Raw genomic sequence first — 21,169 nt, forward strand, 5'->3', positions numbered from 1 at the left:
ATACAGTATATATATATATATATATATGTCCATCCCCAGCAGCTTCTCCCATGTAGTAGTGAAAAAGGACATTGAGGCGGTTGCTGCCCAGCTCACCATTCTTGATGTCAAGCTTCCCCCTCCCCTTGGCCTGCAGCCTCTGTCTTGGATTAGTGTGAATATATCGCTCCTGCAAGCGAACTGTTTCTTAGCATGATGAGAGAAGTCGCAAAATCAACCGGAATGTTCAAGCAAATTATAGAAAAAAACCTGATCTAAATCCGTTAAGTAGTTCTCTTGTTCACTAGTTAAGCAGATGCAAGATTCATGCCCTGAGGCTGGTGCGTGAGTGAGGTGGTCCTCCCCCCACTTCCCTCAACCCACTGTGTGTCTCTCAGATTCACACAAATAAATCAGTACCACAAGCGAACTATGATACATAGTGCAATGAGAGAAGTTACAAAATCAACCGGAATGTTCAAGTAAAGTATAGAAAAATACCCGATCTAAACCTGTTAAGTAGTTCTCTCGTGAAAAGAGACAAACAGACAAACGTTGGATTTTTATATATATATATGTACAAGGGGGCTTTGCCCCCTGCTTGCTTCGCTCGCCAACTCCCCCGTGGCCTGTGCTATGCGCCAGCTACTTCGCGTCTCTGCTGCTCGCGTTGTGAAGAGAGGGGCTGAACGCACCCAAAGGAGACGCAGTTGCTCCTCCAAAACCCCCTCTTAAACGGTGATACAATGGGAAACAAATACAGTTTTTTTTTTTTACCTCCTCTTTGCTCGATCAGCTGCGGCGCTTCAAACATTTAAAAGCCTGTACAGCAGCTGTCCTTTTGTCTCAGTGCTTTGTCTCTCTTCTCCCCCAGACATCCTCGGCTTCTTTTGGGGTTCACCAAACAACAAATCTTTTAGTTCTCATGGATATACCTCTTCATTAGGAAGAAACACTACTTTTCCCTAATGGCATCATGAATTAGATGATTTACAAGTCTCCAACTTAAAGTTTAAATCCGAACAATATATTCGATCTTTTCACTGCTCCGTTATTTTACTGAGTAATAATTTCCGTTTGTTTGTGCTAATGCAATCTTTACTATCATTTTTTGAGACTTTCGATTATTCGTACTTCTATTATCTCTAACCTGCTCTGCATGTGTAACGCACCAACATTTTTTAATTCTTTACAACATTATACGTTGTCATCTATTATTTGTCTTTTATTGCCAGCCCCGGGAATGGTTAAGTCTCGTGACACAAAGTCTTGTTTCGTGGGACGTGAAAGTGTCTCTCTTCAAAAGATCACATCTCATCACAGGATAAAAAGTCTCGTCTCCCAAGATTTTTTATTATAAAAGAGAGATATGTATGTATTGTGAAGAAAGCATACAAACACAGACAAAGATTTGGGGAAGTCCACCCTGTATAGAGTAGCAATAAAGTGATACATTTTCAACAGAGTAATCACAAAGGACTGGTCCAACATTGACTGACTAACAGAGTGAAAGCTTTGGTTCTTATAGGTGAAGGATACGAAGGTGTGGGATTTTAGCCCGAAATGAGGTCTGCAGGAGGGCGTGATGTAGTGGCGGAAGTTAGCGGAGTCTTAGTTGGGTTTCTGTTCTGGTGGCCTGTGGAAGAGGGAAAAAGGGCATTAGTACCATTCACCAACCTTTGGTTCTGTATCTTACTCCTAGTTAAGCTCTTAGACTGCCTCCCATGCACACGTATGTGACAGTATATATAGATATTGTCACGCGCATGTGCCTGTGGGGCTTTAGTGACTGCAGTTCTACCACCAATCCAGGGATTGGTGCTGTGTCCTAATGCCTCTCTCTCTTCCTCCCTCTGCAGACCGATTGATTGATGGCTAGAACCCATCTGATGTCACTTGTGGTGTCCATCCACCTGGACCCACCTCTTCCTGTCAGAAGAGCCCTAAACCAGAACCTCAGCTGTCTTGGGACAGTTCAATTTTGAACTTAGGTCTGCAGAGACAACTCCACAATATTTGCGTGGTTTAGTTGATTTTGCTGGAACCAATTATAGGTAGTGGCCAGGTTGGCACCCCCAACTCTTTGTTGTTGTCCTCTCTTTCTGTTACAATATACATATTGTGAAGGTTAGGGGGTGTTACAGAGTCCCAAGCACAAACACATAAACATAGTCCTGGGTTCAAATAAATGGGGGCTTATTACAGAAATACCTTGCATAACAATAAAACACTGTGTTTCTTCTTCCTTGTCTCTCCCTCTTCCTCCACTGAACTGCAACTCCTCCAGTTGAGTGTTGCCTGTCTCCACTCTGACTCCCATCTCTGACTTGCCTGTACTAGGCAGTGCAGTCTCTTTTACTGGGGACCTGGGAGTACTTCCAGTTACACAATGCAGTCAGCTGGAAGCACTTCTGGGTTGTAAGAAAATCTGGGAGATCCTCCCCCAGCAGTGCCCTCTACCATCTGCAGGGACCCCTACAGGGCTCTTCATACGGACTCCAACTCCCATGCAGCCCTGCAGGTGTCCACTGCCACCTATTAAAGTGGAGGATGAACTTCTACCTGCCAAGCTGTCCTGCCAGTTCTTCTAATTTTCAGGCATCCCACCCAGGACAAGGATCATAAGGTGTCCAGATCGGGTATTGCCCCCATTTAGCCCATCCTTCCATTCTGGCATCCTGGCTGGGTAAGGATTCCACCTCCATCCTGTGCGGAATGCCCAACAGTCTTCTGGGGCATTTACAATATATACTGTATATAAAAAGAGATAAAGAGATGGATCAATACTTTTTTGATGCCAAGGGCTAATGGCACCATTACAGAAGTATTTAATTATTAACACATGTAATATAAAAGTAATATCTATAAAAGTCTAGACAGAAAAATAAATATATACGTGTTTATTATGAATACATTAGAAGTAAATAGTGTTTAAAGAGAAACAGGAAATGAGAAAGAAGATATAAGAAGCAAACAGTAACAGGAAAAAAACAAATCTTTTTCTTAGACCAAGCGGGGATCAGAAAACTGAGAGGGAGAAAGAATAGAAGTTTGGGTGCCAGAAGGTACTCACTGCCATGTTGAGAAGGTTCATACGTTGAACCAGCGTTTCTCAACCTAACACTATATTTATTTTTCTAGTATCAGAATATAGTTTAAGTTAATTTGTTTTGGTTTCAATAAATGTATTTTTCATATTTTCGATTCTTGTTTTCTTTTTTTCATATCTTCACGCCCCCTTAGGGGTGGCCGCCCCACAGTTTGAGAACCACTGCATTGAACTGAGAAGAGTGACCATAGATCTCTGCTTCACGTCCAGTTATATGAAGGGCTGCTTTTAACATCCTACTTGTCACATATGCAACTGTAAATGTTTCAACCCTACCTTGCCTTGTAGAACTTACAAATGCCTATACTTCAGGGTGTATCCTGTGATCTCAGGTAGGGTCTCTTTAAAAATTAGAGAATTAATTAAACTAATGTAGGAGACAAAGCCCTTAACTTTATGGAGACAAATCTTGGACTTATCTACCCATCAATATCACAGGAGCCTCATTGGCTTCAGCATTTACATTAAAGTTGAAATCTCATTATTTTAGAATTGCATAAATTTATTAAGGCAGCTGATGGTGCTGTTTCATATTGCTCTTTTGTAATGCTGTTAACACATTAATTTTTTTTTGCCATTAATAAGTATTTTGTATTTTCTTTCTCTTCTCAGTATCCATAGTGGAATTCAGTCTGCCTTCAGTGAGTATGGTGTCGCATATGATGGAACCATCCAAATGAAAATTGTCATTGTTTGTCTATGGCATACACTTCAGAATGCAGCTGGTCAAGGATAGTTGGAATTGGTATTTTAAACCATCCTTCTTGTGTGTATATGTCGTGATGGACGGCATGAATGGGTGGGTGACCCAACTGGGTTGGGGCAAGACTCCTTAACTGGATGGGAGTCCAGCCTTTTAGAGGCACAAGAAACAGGGTAAAGATCATCCTGCCTCAACTAGGATACATGCAGAAGATGTCAGTGCGGCAGTGGGTACACTGGCATCCTGGCAATATTGGACAGAGGAACAATACCAGCCTGGGAGTCCAGTGTACTGGAAGGACAGGGGGAAACAACCTGGTTGGATTACATGCTCCCCGACACACTAGGTGGTAGCCTCCTTGGATAATGCTGCCTGTGTGGGCACCCGTATGGCACGCTGGGAACTGTAGTCCCATAGGGCAGCCTTGTTGGGCTCCATGGGTGCCACCAAGGGGGCACTGCAGAGATCCATCATCCCTGCCTTGTGGGATTTCAATTTGACCCGGAAGTGCTTCCATCAGGGTATGCTCTAGCATAACATAACATAAAAGAAGTCACTCAGCCTCATCTAGGTGAACTGGAGTCGGTTGGAAGAAGGACAAAGCTCACCTGGAGGAGTAGAAGGAGAGAGGAAAAGTGAAGGAAAAGAACTGCATTGTATTGATGATTTTCAAGGCCTTTTAGTAAGTTATTTGTAAATATAAAGCTTTTATTGTACCGGACCTTGTGTTGTGATGGTTGTGTCTGAGGTCACTGGTGCTGCAATGTCCCCTACTGGTCACAAGGTATATTTTTCTATCCATTGCATGAGGTTTCTCTGTTTATGTTGCAACATTATGTTTTGTGTTGATCATGATTCAATTTTTTCATATTATATTTGTAATTATCATATAGCTTGCTTGGCTAATAAATGAAATTGCACTTAACAACAATAAATTAACATTGAAATAATAAAGATCATAAATTATGATTTTGAAGCATCTTAGTGCCTGTATGTATTGTAATGAAGGTACACTGAGGGGTTGTCAAGGCTCCATTTATAGGCCAATGATTCACACTGGATATAAAAACTCACAACAAGAACTGTTACCGGAGGCTGCAAAAGATTAGTACACCATGCTATGTATAATTACATGGGAGTGCCAAAAATAGTTTCAACTCTCGTCTTTAACTTGAGAAAATAGCCATGCCTGCAGGAGGAGATCACCCTCAGATGTACTCTCTTAACTGGTTCATCTTCACATAGGCCGTTAATGTTTTGAGACTTCCTGCACCTTACATGTTTATCTCCTCTCATTCTAACCTACAGAAGACTGCAACGTCACAAATGTTTACATGCCAAGGCAGCCCATGCACCGGCTTCACCTAAAGTATAAGTGGTTTATTTGGACCAGAATCGGAATAATGAACAGAAGAAATTCTGTTTTCTTCAAATGGTGAACGTTTTCCAGAAATTAACAAACATCTTGTGTTCGGAATACTCACCCTTTGTGAGTACACTAAATTCTCAGAACATATTGAATAAACAACAGCAAAAAAAGTGTTTTAACAATCTCTGCATAATTATTTAAGGTTACTAAAGGCATTGCTGACATCTATTTTCTAACCTAATAGTCCAGTTCCCGCTCACAAGGGGTCATTTCCTATACTGGTTGCACTAGGCACAAGGAAGGAACCCAACATGCCAGACTGGTCACCAGTTTATTGTTGGGCCCATGCATGCACACATTTATACTTATTCACACTGGACCAGTTCACAGTTTACAATCAGCCCAGCATACACACATTTGAAATGTGGGAGGAAAACCAAAATATCTGAACAACAATTCACACAAACATGGAGAACATATGCAGCCTCCATCACAGAAGACTGTAACAATAGTAAGGTAGAATGCGTGGCTGCCCAGTACAATCACTTACTCTGACGAGCCAAGGTAAGAGTAAAGTGCAACCCCAAAAATGCTCAAAATTGCAATTATTAGCGCATAAGTGAGCATATTTAACAAGTATGATCGACTTCAGGGGTCAGCAACCTATAGAAAGTGGGCCAAGGGTGGCACTCTGATTGAATTGAAATATAGTAAAAATGATATTTTAATTGCAGTGCACGCGTTCGCACCCTCACCTACATTTTGTGTAAGTGACTCACATGTAAATGGAAAACGATGTGTTCAGTGCAGGCCGTGGTACGTTAAAACAAACCTCTTGTTATTATTAAGTGACCTTTGGCGTCCAACTCCCAGTTGTGGCTAGAATATTAGTAAAATCTGTAAATTTACAAAAGAAAAATTATTATTTATTGAAGTCAAAATCACGAAATTCTATCAATATGTAAAAGAAAAATTAATTATTATTTAATGGAGTAAAAATCATGAAATGAGAATAAAATATTTACTCTCTGACTGATTGAAGTATTCCTGTTAAACTGAGGTCCACTATACTCAATGAGTATTTATAAGAGACTAAATAAACGATCCATTCGTTTTAACTGACATTCTTCTAGAAAAAACTTAATAACTAAATAACAGGAAAAATCACGTGAAAACTAAAGTGGTATGCAATGGGTCAGCGTAACTCGACCTTCAGCTAACTAAATCACTTAAATACAAACATTGGTGTTGTGAATAGATATTTTTTTTAATAGTTTGTTCCTGTGAAAGAAAGTTTACTCTGTTATTTTAGTTTATAATTTAAAAACAGAAAAAGAATCTGAAAATCTAACAACATCACATTAAAGTCTGATAAATTCTGAAAAAAATTATACCAAACATATATATGTAGGTATTAAAATAAGCCCGATTTAAAGCGTGACATAAAACTTTACATAAAAACATCACATAAAATCGTTGCACAATATCGTTGCACTTTTAAGCTTAGGATTTTATAAATATAGAGTAGAAGTAGATTTTGTTTTCATTTCTTTCATTTAGCATAATTTTTTTCTTTCATGATGGGTATTTAGTTTTTGAAAGTTTCCAAATAATTTGTAGCTGAAGCTGCACAGAATGTTTCTTTTTTTTTTAAGACAGAGCTTGAAAATTTTGGCAATGCTTTTCAATGGGAGTTTCTGAAATTTCAAAACTGCGTACTGTGCGATATGTTCAAGATATCCCAATTAAACTAGATTTTTCTTCACAAATTTCCTTGAAGAATAAGTGTGCCACAGTACAGCAAAACTCATCCATAGGGGGCTAAGTTGTATCATGTGGACAGATGGACAGACAGACATACACGTCTATCATAATAGGTGCTTCACGCACTATATACAAACCCGCCTAAAAAGGGAATATAATTAGAAAACATCTTTTCCATTATCCATTATCTAACCCGCTATATCCTAACTATAGGGTCACGGGGGTCTGCTGGTCTGCTGGAGCCAATCCCAGCCAACACAGGGCGCAAGGCAGGAAACAAATCCCAGGAAGGGTGCCAGCCCACCTGCCCGGGTTTTGTTCCTGCCTTGCGCCCTGTGTTGGCTGGGATTGGCTCCCGCAGACCCTGTGATCCTGTGTTAGGATATAGCTGGTTGCAAAATGGCTGACTGACTGACATATGTATAAATAAGTAATTAAACACATATATAATGCAATGAAGAGGCCCAGTAACATATAAACATATATATATATATATATATATATATATATAGTGGGATTTTTGAGACCCTGACAACCCTACAGCTGTGCTGTGTGCTGAAACTCTGTTAACGCAGGCAAGGATTGGTTGTTCGCCACCAGTGCAACTACAAGTTTGCAGGCTCACTGCGTAATGCATCTATCGCCCAATATTTAAAATCAGTCATTGGCCTGGTCTTGCATTCATTTTTCTGTATTCCCTCCTCCAGAATGAGCGGGCTCCAGCCACTGATCTGTAGCCACTGAACAAACCTAATGAGGGAGGCCATCTGTTCCTAAACCTAAAAAAGGAGTTAATGAAGGATGAGCAACAACATCACTGCTTGATTGCTGTGTCTGTGTGTACTGAAGTGGTAGCTCCCGTTTGAATAAATGCTAAGACCGTTCCTGTTTTCACTACAATAAAGCTGATATTTCCATAAACCTGGATTCACCTCCTTCTCTCTTTTGCAAGTTGGTGACACTCACATCACTCTCTCTCTCTCTCTCTCTCTATATATATATATATATATATACAGGGGGTCCTCGGGTTACAACGTTTCGACATAAAACATTTCGAGTTTACAACGCTCACTCCCATAAAAACAAATTGAGACATGAGAAAGAATAAAGGTAAGAATTTTTTTTACACTCATTTTTTCTATTACTACAGTAAAGTGTACAGTACAGTATATTTATGTCCTTTTCCTTTTTCTGAGGCTTAGATTTTGTGTTTTTATGTTCTAGATTATGATTTTGCAAATGTGTTAAGATAGGTAAGTTACTTAGGCTAGAGTGTGTTTTCGACTTACACCAAAATTCGGGTTACATCACTGTTGTTGGAACGGAACTGTGTCGTAACCCGAGGACCCCCTGTATATATATATATAGTGAGACATGACACCATCAGACTGAGGCCACATCTTTATAAAACACACACATTTATTACTCACCAAACAACACAGTCCTGCACAGCACACAGTGCTCCCAGCACTAATCACCCTTAATCTGGGCCTCTCTTCAAATGTCCATGGGCCGCCTTTCCTCTCTCCATGCGAGCTTCGTCCTGCTCCCACTCCCGACACTAGCTCCCAGACTGTAGGGAGGCGGCCCCTTTTATTCCCACCTTGTGTGGCGGAAGTGCTGAGAGCACACGGAAGCACTCCAGGCGTCCCTGGAAGGATCATCCTCCATGTTCCTGGGTGTGGCAGCAATAGATGTTTCCCGGGCCCTCTGAGACTTGGGGTGGCCCCTGGCGGTAGCCATGGGCTTGAGCCTCCTTGCTCCTCTCCCGTGGTCCTCTCCCGATCCAGGGCAGTTGCTCCTTTGTGGCCCGGAGGACGTACACACCACCTCCCAGTTCTTCCCAGCGTCCTGGCTGGGTCTGGCCCCAAGCTGCTTGTGAGTATATATATATATATATATATATATATATATAGTGCATCCAGAAAGTATTCACAGCAAATCAAGTAAACTTTTTCACGTTGTCATTATGGGGTGTTGTGTGTAGAATTCTGAGGAAAAAAATGAATTTAATCCATTTTGGAATAAGGCTGTAACATAACAAAATGTGGAAAAGTGATGCTTTGTGAATACTTTCCGGATGCACTGTATATATATATATATATATATATGTATATATATATATATGCCAGGTCAGTATTTGTACTGAGTCATCAGCTTATCTGCTCCCATCTTGTAAAGTTGCCTGGCATTGTTTTTGGCAGACCCCAGTGTGTAGGCTAGTTGCTTTTGGACTGAGATGCTTTTGTACTTGACAGTCTTGTCTTGGCACAGCACTTAACATTGCCGTGTCATGAATGTGCCATTGTAGTTTGGAAGTCTGAACCTGGTAATATATGTGTTGAGTTAATTTCCCCACAGATATTTTTTTCCTTCTCCAGGTTTTCCAGTTTTTCTCTTACGTTTGGAAAGACCTGGCAGCTCTAATTTGGTGTCATGGGTGGGTATGTGAGTGGGTCCCATGGTAGACAGATTCTTGATCCAGGGTTAATTCCTACCTCGCCCCCTTGCCTTCTAGTGACATAGAATAAGATTAAGCAGCTTTGAGAATGTTATGTACAAGCTAGTTTCTGTTGCTCATTGTGTGCATACAAGAACCACACCTAAAAATATTTAAAACTGACATTTTTAAAGTGTTTTCTGGTTTCAATGTTAACAGGGTGCTGTGAACTCTGACCCGGACACAGACAGACGGACATCTTTGTTTCACCCAACACACCGTTTATTTACAATATATACAAGGATCATGTGCACCACAAACCCCAGTGCCTTCTGCACCGATTCCCCAAAGTCCAGGGCTCACAGTTCCTGTGCCTTTCTTTCCTGGCCGCCTCCAGTCCTCTCTCCAGCTCTGTCCACTTCCACCCGACATCCACTAAAGACTGGAGGGAGGCGGCCCCTTTTATAGGAACCCGAATGGGTTCCAGCTGCTTCCCGGCAATCTCCCGCGGACACACCCCCATGTGGCGGAAGTGCCGGCTGCGCACCCAGAAGCCGTCCGGGTGTCCCCTGTCGTCTTCCCCCCGGCACTTCCTGGTGTGGCGGAAGTGCCGGGCCCCCGGGATAATAAGGCACTGGGGCGCCGCGTGGTGGTGGCCAAGGGTCCCTACAGAGCTGGGCTTCCAAGCCCTTTACCCGAGGCCCCCAACATAACCAGGACGGACGCCCCCTCGCAGTCTGGAGGAGGCACAAGCCCTCCTCTCGTCCTCCTGGGCGTCCCGGCCGGGTTCCAGCCCCAGCCGGGGACCACAGTGCATATATCATAATAATTAATAGAGAAGTAATTAAGATAGCAGGGTGGCACAGCAGGTAGCCTCTTTCAGTATACTTGTGTCATCATCTTCAGAACTCATGATACTAGGTTTACTGACAGAGAAAGTCTAGGAAGTAGGTTGAAGTTGAAGTGACAAGTGACAGGAGAGACAATGAATATGAGTGATGGGAATGAAAGTACAGGGGAAAGCAAGGGAGGCCAAAGCAGAGATGGATGGATAAAGTAAAAGAAGAGAGATGGGAATGGACCTACAGAGAAAGAGAAAGTGAAGGAGTCAAAGAGGAGGGGGATGGATAAAGTAAAAGGAGATGTGAAGGAAAAGGGCTTGACCGGTGAGAAGGTGCAGGACCAAGCTGTTTGGAGAAGGGTAATCATACACATTGACCCCACACAGAAGTGGGAAAAGATGAAGAGGAAGAAGAAGAAGAAGAGATCTGTAAATCTTCTCATCTATTACAGGTTCATGCCTTGTGGCAGATGAGATCTTGCAATGTCATTTTCTAACCTGCTTAATCCAGACCAGGGTCATGGGTGATGTTGGAGCCTCACCCAGCTGGCACAGGGCTCAAGGCAGGATCAAACCCTGGACAGTGCGCCAGTCCATTACAGGGTTAACACACACACATATCCGCACACCAAACAGGTGCTCTGGTTTCCTCCCACAGATGAGATCTTGACTAAACAAAAGCAGAGATGCAAAATGGATTGTTGAGCTGAACAAAAGCATTGGGTCCTGTAACTGAATGTGTCGCATTGAGTTGTATACTTCATAATTCCTAAATACTGAAAGGCATAAAGCAACACAACATTTCACTATGAAAAATGTATTGATTCAATTTCAAGAAGACAAAGAACAAGTTCATATTAAACAATTATGGACATAATTAGGGTTATATACGGTGTCATAGATGCGCGATTAGGAAGCAGCCATCAAGTCCAAAGATGAGTATTACTTCACCAGGTATAGGGTTGGTTATGTGCACTGATGTCTCTTTCTCTTTGTCAACGGAAATAAAGAAGAAAAATAAGAACACGCCTACCTTACTTCTGGGCTCACAAAATGGCTGCAACAACACAACACGCAACTGTGTTGGCCATCTCTGATGACATAATTTCTGGCACTACCATAAGGACGTCGCTTCCGGCCAGCTCTGATCACATCACTCCTGGTGCTGCGATAATGACGTCATTTCCGGCCATTCCCGATGATGTCATTTCCACCATGTCACTTCCTTCCACCATTTTGTCTATAAAAACGCTATAAATGTTTTCTGTGATCTATTTTGATTCATTGGACCACATGCTTTTCATCTTTGTCTGTCGGACAATATAGGGGGTCATTCAACAACTCTTTTTGACTTTTCTTGCGAGTTATTTTTATCACAAGGGTTATATTTACTTTGAAGATTATCAAACACACATCCTTTTACATTGTCCCAAACACCCACCATGTTGACTCATTAAAATGAACAGCCATAGGTTGATACTTGTCAACTCTCTTTTACACAGCGTGCTACTTAATATTATCATGATTCAATTACTGGCAACCCAAGTGCCTAAATATTTGGGAAACCCTCATTGAGTTCCACATTTAGCTGTAAAGTGCCAGAAGTTTGAACCTTATTTCTCTCTACCTAAACATCTATCTCCTGAATTTACTTAATCAGATTGTAGGGTTTCATAAGTCTGGAGCCTTTAGGGGCACATTGCATGCAACCAGATTTGGGAAGGAGGGTGGCAGTCCCTCATACCTATTTAGCCTTACCTTATTCATCTTTGGGATGTGGGAGGAAAATCAGATGATCTGGAAGGAAAACAGACTGCTTGAACCCTGGACTCTGCATTGCTACTCACTACAATACCATATCATTCTTTATTAACTACGATGATGGTTTTGAAATTTTTTATTACATTCTAATTTTTGAGTCCATATATTCCATTTTTGATATAATGTAAAAAAACGTAGGGTGGCACGGTGGCGCAGTGGTAGCGCTGCTGCCTCGCAGTTAGGAGACCCAGGTTTGCTTCCCAGGTCCTCCCTGCGTGGAGTTTGTATGTTCTCCCCGTGTCTGCGTGGGTTTCCTCCATGCACTCCAGTTTCCTCCCACAGTCCAAAGACATGCCGGTTAGGTGTATTGGCGATTGTAAATTGGCCGTAGTGTGTGCTTGGTGTTTGTGTGTGTCCTGTGGTGGGTTGGCTCCCTGCCCTGTGTTAGCTGGGATTGGCTCCGGCAGACCCCCGTGACCCTGTGTTCGGATTCAGCGGGTTGGAAAATGGATGGATGGATATAAAAAACGTGTTATGATGAGTAACGGTCAGCCAGTGCTGAATTTAAAATGCAAAAAAAGTTGTAACTTGATTTTTAAATAATGCCGGTTTGCACAGAGACGAAGATTGGCTTATTTTATTTATTTATTTTTTTTCTTCTTCAAATTGGCTAAGACTCCTTGTGCCTGGCGTCCATGTGTTTTTAGAAAGGGATGGGCAGGCAGCCAAAATGAAGGAAAACATGAACCCAGTTTGAAAAATGCACAACGGCTTTTTATAGAGGGAGAAAACTGTTACGTTATTTAACCAGCAGAGATGAGAAATTGGATTTAATCATGGAACAACTGAGGGCAGGAGTGCAGTACAATGACTTTTTATATTTAAAAGAAAATACTTCAGGGGTTCACACAAAAAAGGGCTTTTTTCTTTTCTCAACTTACCTATAATTTTCCATTTCTAAGAAGTCGTCAGGTTTGCACTAGTAGGTCTGTGTCATGTGCTTGTCTGTGTTATTGTAACTAATAAGGGAGGAGAAATAGAGTCAGCATTCTGCTATTATGACGTGCAATATTTCTACTGTAGGAAACGCTGTGTATTTATTAAGGTCAGTCTGTCTGAAGCCGCTGTAGCACATTACTCATCAAGATGCGTCTCTACTCTTTTTATAGCCTCATTTATCAGAGTCACATGCTTCTGTGTGACTTTTTCTTCAGTTTGTACAGTAAACAGTAAAGTAAACCTTTTTTTGAGTGAAATGCTTTGCATTCTCTTCAGCTAGTATCCCATCTTGGAGGTTGTTAGAATGAGGTGTACATCACAGGATCCCAGCCATCCCACTCTCTATTTTTTATATAGTGGACTTCACTGATTGATATACTTTTGCATCCCTTATGTTAGATGAGCAATATAGTCCCTAAAAGCATGAGAGTTTATATTGAGAAGCAAGTCAAAATAAAATATATCATAATAAACTGCAGAAGGTTAATATATACATATTGTGATGGACGGACCACCATCCCAGCAGGGATGGACCCTGTTCCCTTAACAGGGGCCAGGAGGCAGGTATAGTTGATGGTCAGTAAGGGATGTTTCTCATTTCCCCTCCCAGCCATGCCAGGAGGTGGGCATGGAGTGGCACTGTGGCAGTGGGTGCAGTGTAACTGGCATCCCAGCAGTAATGGGTGGGTGTGCCTTACCTAGCTGGATGGCCCAAATAATGGATGGACAATTTGGGTGGAGAAGCACCCCTTTCCTGTTTAGGAGGCCTGGAGAATAGTGAAGCAGTGAGAGATTGCCTCCCAGAAGGTCATTCACCCGTACACTGGGTGGCAGCATGCCTTGAGACGAGCCCTGATATGAATGTCCACAGTGCAGCATAAGAATTGTAGTCACATAGCATTCAAGAAGGCAAAACAACCATTCTCCTAATTTAGACTCCATCCCTGAGTCTTGAAATGTGTGTATTAGCATGTTTCAGAAGCAACCGAGAGAGTGAGGTTCAGACCAGCAGTGATACAGCATGTTGACACAACCACCACACAATGAACCATCTCAGGATCCCAAATTAGGACCCAAGCACAGCTGTACAATGGGTGACACCTCAGCACCACACTTGTTCAAATGTAATGGAACAATGTGAGGGTTTTTACAGTGGCTGGAGTGCCAATCCTGCCTCCAACCCCTGAGTTTTCCCTGCAAGTTGGATGAGTTGAAGCAAAAGATCAAATGAACATGGCCTTACCCAAGCAAGTCTGTAGGTGGTTAACAGACGCAGCCTTCTTTTATACAGCAAGTCTGAGTGTTCCTGTTTAATAATGCTTTACTCAGCTCAAAATAACAACGCGATTTGTTTGTCAACTAGGCTATGTTATTATTTAACCATGGCTCCATCCCTGCTTTCTCTTTTCAGTTATTAAGTTTGTTTATTTTATTATTCCTTCCTCATTATTCTTCATTATTCTTTCATTTTAATGTTTAAGTTTAGTCTAGTTTCTTGTTATTTTCTTATGACATGTTTAAGTTTTCAAGTGATGTTATTGTGGTTTATATTAGTTCCTGTAAGGTATGTTTTTGTTAATTGTCTTTGGAGCTTAGGGGGGCTGGACCCCTGACGCTGCAGTTGAGGGACCATTGTTAGCCTTTATAATTAATTCAGATTGTTCTGCTAGAGGTGAACAACTAGTAGTAAAAGATGTAGTGATTATGATCTTCATACTCTTGGCATTAAACGGGTAAAGATCCACCTTCCCACAATTGACCGTCCGGGGGTGGTTGGGTGGTGGTAGATCTTTTAATACATTGCTGGAAACAATCACAATCCCACTTCAGGATTTGGCCCTTATTCCAATCAACGACTGGGTTGTGTTTCACTAGCCATGGATATCCTAAGATGATACAGGGATTTTGACAATTAAGCACAAGAAAGGTTATTTGTTTCACATGAAGGTTTCCCACATTCATAGAGAAGAGAGGGGTTGAAGCTTCCAAAAACCCTGTTAATCAAGATTCATTTTGGATAAACAGATAAGGGAATTGGTTAAATACATTGTTTATTTCATAATTGTATACTAATAAAATTCTCTGTGCCTTCTAAGACAATCAAAGTGGAGCAGTTATCTTTTTCTGTAGTGGCTAGAATTATTACCACATTTTTCAGGGTTTGACTACAAACGACCACCTCAATAAGACAGATAGATAGATAGATAGATAGATAGATAGATAGATAGATATTTTTTTTATTTTATTTTTAAAAGCAAACTTTATTAAATAAACACAGGAATAAATACAAAAAAACACAGTAAAACTCAAAATCTTAAGTCTTACAAAAAAACACGTACACACTTTCCTAATGATGAATATTCATTTTTAAACCATTACATATTCATATTGTTCTTGGAGTATATATTTATCTAATCCCCCCCATTGTTTCCACCCTCCAATCCCACTTATTCTCAATTTATCCACCCAATTTATAAAGGAATGAAACACCAAAGTCAAAGCACAAATTGCAAATTATCTTCATCACATACACAAAGCACATTATTCACGCACCACATTTCCTTAAACTTTGCTAAATTATTTGTGGACTTATAAAAATTAAAATCCACTAATATCCTACTTTCACATACTTTTCTAAAAATACAACAACATTTTCATTTCCACTCCCAGTAATCTTGTTTTTACGGGTCTTCCATATTGACAGTTTTGCTTGCCCGATAATAAAATTAATTAAGTTCATATTTTCTCTGGTGTGTTTTGTAATTCTAACCCCAAACACAAACACCGTGCCATTATACGGGACCCCCAGCCCTTCTACTATTCTTTCAATTTCACTAAAAAAGGTCTGGAGCCTCTCACAATACATAAATGCATGAAAGACACTTTCCCTCAGACCACAAAAAGGGCAGCAATCTGAGACCCCCGGACATATAATCGATAAGAAGGAGTTCACCGCTAGTATCCCATGTACCAACCTCCACTGCAGGTCTCCCACCCTACTGGCCAATGGCGGCTTGTACAACGACCTCCATGCGGGGTTCAGTCCTTGAGGGGCTCCAAGCTTGTCTCTCCATGGTGTGTCGTGTCTTCGTGTCCTCAGCTGCTCCAGGTTGTTCACCTTCACACAAATCCTGTACAGCTGTTTCCCCGGCACTGTAGGTAGAGATAACGCCTCTAGAGAACTTAAGGCTAAAACATTAGTCTCACCATCCCTCAGTTCAACAGCCGGAGACACAGTAAGCGTTGGAAAAGGTGTTTCGTCAGTTGGCTTCAATTGTGATGAGAAAATTCCGTGCAGGAGTGTCATGGATTCCCTGTCCATTGATGATTGTACCTGCCACAGAAACTTCTCCATTAGGCGGACTGAGTGTACCCTGTCTCCACTGCTACCACTTGTGCACTTTTCCAAGTGTAATTTTCCCAGTCAATTATGTCCTTTATTGTGGTTATTCCATGTATTATGAAATGATTAATACAATTTTCAGAAAGTCCTGTAGCAGTGCCAACAGCAGGATTGTAGAACAGTGGTTCATGAAGGACCCAAAATGTGGAGAGGTCATCACAGTCCTTTTTTATCAACAGCAGTTGCCACGCTGCTAGAAGGCTTTTATAAAACCTGGCACCTGTAAAGTCTTGATCTTATCTAAGTGGCACAGCAGTAAACTTTTCCCAAGTCCCATATGCCTGGCTTGTTTAAAGAAGAGTACGGCTAAGTTCATCCACTGGCTCTGCTCGACAGGATACAGCAGTTTTGAATGGTCTGAAGGCGGAAAGCAGCAATCCTGCTGGTAATGTCAATAAGTCCTTGTCCGCCTTCATCCAATGGTAAAAATAGAACGCCCTTCTGTATCCAATGGGTACCAGTCCAAAAAAAATCCATGATCGCCTTCTGTATCTGCTGAACAAGCAAAGGTGGAGGTTGTAGACAAATACACTTATGCCACAGGCTGGAGGTCACCAGGTTATTAATGACCAGCATCCGTCCTCTATAGGATAACTGAGGGAGTATCCACTTCCACTTGGCAAGCCGAGCTGTAACCTTGTCCAACAGACCCTCCCAGTTCTTTTGGATGTAGTGGTCATCTCCGAGATGGACTCCCAGGTACAGGAAGCCTCCAGTTGTCCACTGCAGACCCCTTCAGTCGAGGAGGACTACATCCTTCCAGTTCCCAACCAACACTGCACTACTTTTGTTCCAATTCACTTTAGCCGAAGATGCTTTGCTGTAATTCCTCAGACAATCAGTTAATTTGTCCAAATCCTTCTGGCTTGTGATGACCACAGCAAGATCATCTGCATAAGCAGTGACTTTCACAGGGTCCATGTTGCAGTTGGGGATGGAGAGACCAGTCAGCACCTTCCTCAGGTGCACCAGGAAAGGCTCCAGCGCCAGAGCATATAACATGCCGGACAAAGAACATCCCTGTCTGACTCCTCTTCTGACACTGAAAGGTGCACACAAGCCACCATTGACCTTTATGATACCAGAAATGTCACTATAAAGTAAGCGAATATGTTTAATAAAAGACCCCCCAAACCCAAACGCCTTCATGGCATTCCATAAAATGAGTGACTGACCCTGTCAAAAGCTTTTCCTGGTCAAGAAAAATAAGACCAGTCTGAAAACCAAACAGTTCTGCAGCAGCCAAAATGTCCCGAATTAAAAAAATGTTATTAAAGATGGACCTGCCAGCCACGCAGTAATTCTGATCAGGATGCACCACTCTCCCTAAAACTTGGACCATCCTGTTGGCTAAGGCTTTAGAGAGAACTTTATAATCAGCGCATAAGAGAGACACAGGCGCCAGTTCTTAATGAGACACAAGTCTCCTTCTTCGCAGCAGCGTGATCACGGCTCTACGGCAGCTCTGCGGTAACAAGCCAGTTTAAAACTCCATCGAACACTTCCAATAAGTCCAGGCCGATGACATCCCAGAACTCTTTATAAAACTCCACTGGTATTCCATCGATTCCGGACCTTCCCTGTTTTCAGCTGTCCCAGGGCTGTGGTGAGTTCTGCAAAGGTCACCTCTCTATTTAGCTGTGCCACATCTGCATTGGGCAGCTGCGGTAAGTCCTGCAAAAAGGCCTGTTGGTCTTCACTGCCACCATCTCCATCTGCAGCAAACAGAAGTTCATAAAATTCGCGGACCACCTGCCTTATTTCACTGGGCTCTTGTGTCTCACTGCCATCGGGTGTTCTTATGCAATGTAAGATTTTACTCTGCGAGTTTTTTTTCTCTAAACCAAAAATATTGAGTTGGTGCATCCATCTCAGTCAGTCGTTGAAAGCGGGCCCTCACTAAAGCCCCCTGAGCTCTGGTCTCAAGCAGGTGAGCCAACCCCAGTTTAGCAGAAGTCAGGCTCGCCTGAAGCTGCTCATTTGGACCCTTCTCTAGAAGCTGTTGAAATTCAGCTATTTTAATTTCTAAAGCTGCCATTTCTGACCGCAATACTTGGGTGACATTTCTGGTATACTCCTGACACAAGGCCCGGATGTGACTCTTCCCAACCTCCCACCACTGTTGTAAGCTGGTGAACTCCTTCTTCATAGCCTTCCAGCCTCCCCAGAAATGAACAAATAACTCTTTAAAGTTCTGATCTTTAAGGAGGAGTGTGTTAAAATGCCAGTATGGACTACGGGTCTGTAAGTGTTACAAATAAGTGTACAACACACCAAACTGTGATCAGAGAATCCAGTAGGCACAATAGAGCACACCTTAAATAAACCTAACAGGTGCTTAAAACTATAAAATGATCGAGTCTCGCCATTGAGATCGTATTTCCACTCGTCCCCCCAGGTGTATTGCCGACAGGCCCCATTTTAGCCCTCCATACATCTTCCAGCCCAATGTCCTTAATTATTTTACCTAAAGCTCGTGCTGAGCGAGGGTGCGGTTCCAGCCCATTATTTCTGTCTATTCTGGTATCAAGTGTACAATTAAAATCCCCTCCTAACACCACCACTTCCTCAGGGTCACACTTGGATAAAAGATCTCCTAACTTGTTAAAGAAGTGGAGCCTCTCCTCACCCTCATTCGCGTACACATTAATGAAAGTGACGACACTGCCTTGAAGTTTCACCGTCACTTTCAGGAGTCCCTTTCACCAGCTCATCAGTGCTGCAAACTTCTACTTGAAGTCCTCCAAGAAATAAAATGGCCACTCCAGCACTAACATTTGTCCCATTACTAAATAAAATGTCCCCCTTCCAATCTCTGCTCCACTCCCACTGATTTTGCTCATCAATGTGGGTTTCTTGTAGAAAGGTGACATTCAAGTCTTTTGTCTGATAAAATCAAACAATGCGACCCTCTTATCTGGACTTCTCCCACCGTTAATATTTAGGGTTCCTATGTGTACACTTGCCATGGTAACAGAATAGATAGATGAACACACAATGAAACACAGGGACCACCACAAAGACTGTGGAGTAGATTTAACAGGGGGCTTAGCCATTAGGTGGTGTTTAGATTGGACTGTTTTCTCAGTTTACTTGTTAAATTCTTTAGCCTCACGAGCTCTTTAACATCAAACATTGCGGAGGCTGCTTTGTCTCGTCGCAACCCGCGGACAGACGATAGAAAGAGGTCAATGTCAGGGAAAAATTCGGCCACATCCACCCCCTTTTTTCCGGCGGTATTCACCAAAAACTCTTTCACACTTTGAGCGCTGTAACCCCCCCTGGCTTTTAACTCTGGGGGCTCCGAGGCAGCAGACCCATCGGAGATATTACCGTCGTCGTTTCTTCCCCGACACTCCCGCATTTGAGACGTTATCGGCCGTCTCCGCGAAGACGGAAAATCCTCCTGACAAGGACCATAGGCGGGATCCTCTCCAACGACCCCCGAGCCCTGACTTAAAACAATTTTCTTTCGTGCCCGATCTTCTCTTTCTCCTTGCCTTTTTTGAGCAGGACGTTTAAATTCACTTTTTTCCTCTGTCTCGTTGCTGCCTCCCTCATCCATATCAATTTCTCCCCACACACTTTCTGCTGCAGTCGCTGTTTGATCTACCGTTTCACTACCGCCTTCATTCGGCTCATCTCTGGGCGGCACTTGATTCTCCTGCCCTTCAGCTCTAGTAGCATTTTATTCTTATCACCTTGCGCCTCTGCGCCATCAGCCACAATTTCGTGATCTTCCACTTTCTGCCCCTCTATTTCTGTGTTTGTACGGCCAGTTTTCTTGCTCCCTTGCTGTCTCTCAGGACACTGTTTAATTAAATGTGCTTCACTCCCGCACCCAAAACATTTCATTTCGTTAGAAGTGACGAAAATCACATAATCGAAATCGTCCACTCTAAACTTCATTGCCACATTTAATTCGTCATCCATTCTATTTAAAACCATAAAAACTTGTCTCCTAAATGACAAGACATGTTTTAAATCAGGCGATTTACAACCTAAAGGAATGTGCCGAATTTTCGATACCAGACGCCCATGCCGCTCCAACTCTTTCGCTATAGTTTCATTTTTGAGAAAAGGCGGCGCATTTGAAATTGTTACTCTACGGGACGGACGGCTAAAGGGGAACCCTGTACAAAGGAGCCATTAATAACCACCCCCTTCTCAACCACTGTCGGAACTAAATCCACAGAGCTCAAAAAAACCACGATATTCCCGCTCATTCGTGAAGCTGACTTAATATTGTCACATCCGACCACTTCGCCTACCGCCAAAACCCCCGCCTCTAAAGGAACAAACTCCTCCGATATAAGTTTAATCCCATGGCGGCGGCTCAAACGCTCAAGATTAGCAGCCATTGCGGCTGCCGTGGCCTAAGCCACTCAGTACAAAAACAAGTGTAGCTGTTTTCACCAAAGAAAAGATAGAAATAAGAAACTAGAAAATTAGAAGAAAAAAGAATCACCACACTCACCTCAGCGTCCACCACCAGTTCCACTCGCTCACACTCGAGACAACCACCCAGCATGCACAGCGACAGCAAGAACAGGAAGGAGATAGATAGATAGATAGATAGATAGATAGATAGATAGATGTAAGGCACTATATGATAGATAGATAGATAGATAGATAGATAGATAGATAGATAGATAGATAGATAGATAGATAGATAGATATTAAAGGCACTATATGATAGATAGATAGATAGATAGATAGATAGATAGATAGATAGATAGATAGATATTAAAGGCACTATATGATAGATAGATAGATAGATAGATAGATATTAAAGGCACTA

The 21,169-nt window shown here is 42.2% G+C and overlaps 1 long non-coding RNA gene across 1 annotated transcript; it reads right to left on the reverse strand.

Annotated features, from left to right (window-relative positions):
• Positions 1-1,321: 1,321 nt before the first annotated feature.
• On the reverse strand, positions 1,322-20,884 carry LOC120516798. The gene is made up of 3 exons (XR_005630917.1): positions 20,846-20,884; positions 2,542-2,730; positions 1,322-1,615 (listed from the first exon to the last, which is right to left on the reverse strand). It is a non-coding gene; the product is annotated as an uncharacterized LOC120516798 (long non-coding RNA).
• Between the last annotated feature and the right edge of the window lie 285 nt (positions 20,885-21,169).

This window comes from Polypterus senegalus, chromosome 16 (assembly GCF_016835505.1).
Source record: "Polypterus senegalus isolate Bchr_013 chromosome 16, ASM1683550v1, whole genome shotgun sequence".
Classification (NCBI taxonomy): domain Eukaryota; kingdom Metazoa; phylum Chordata; class Cladistia; order Polypteriformes; family Polypteridae; genus Polypterus; species Polypterus senegalus.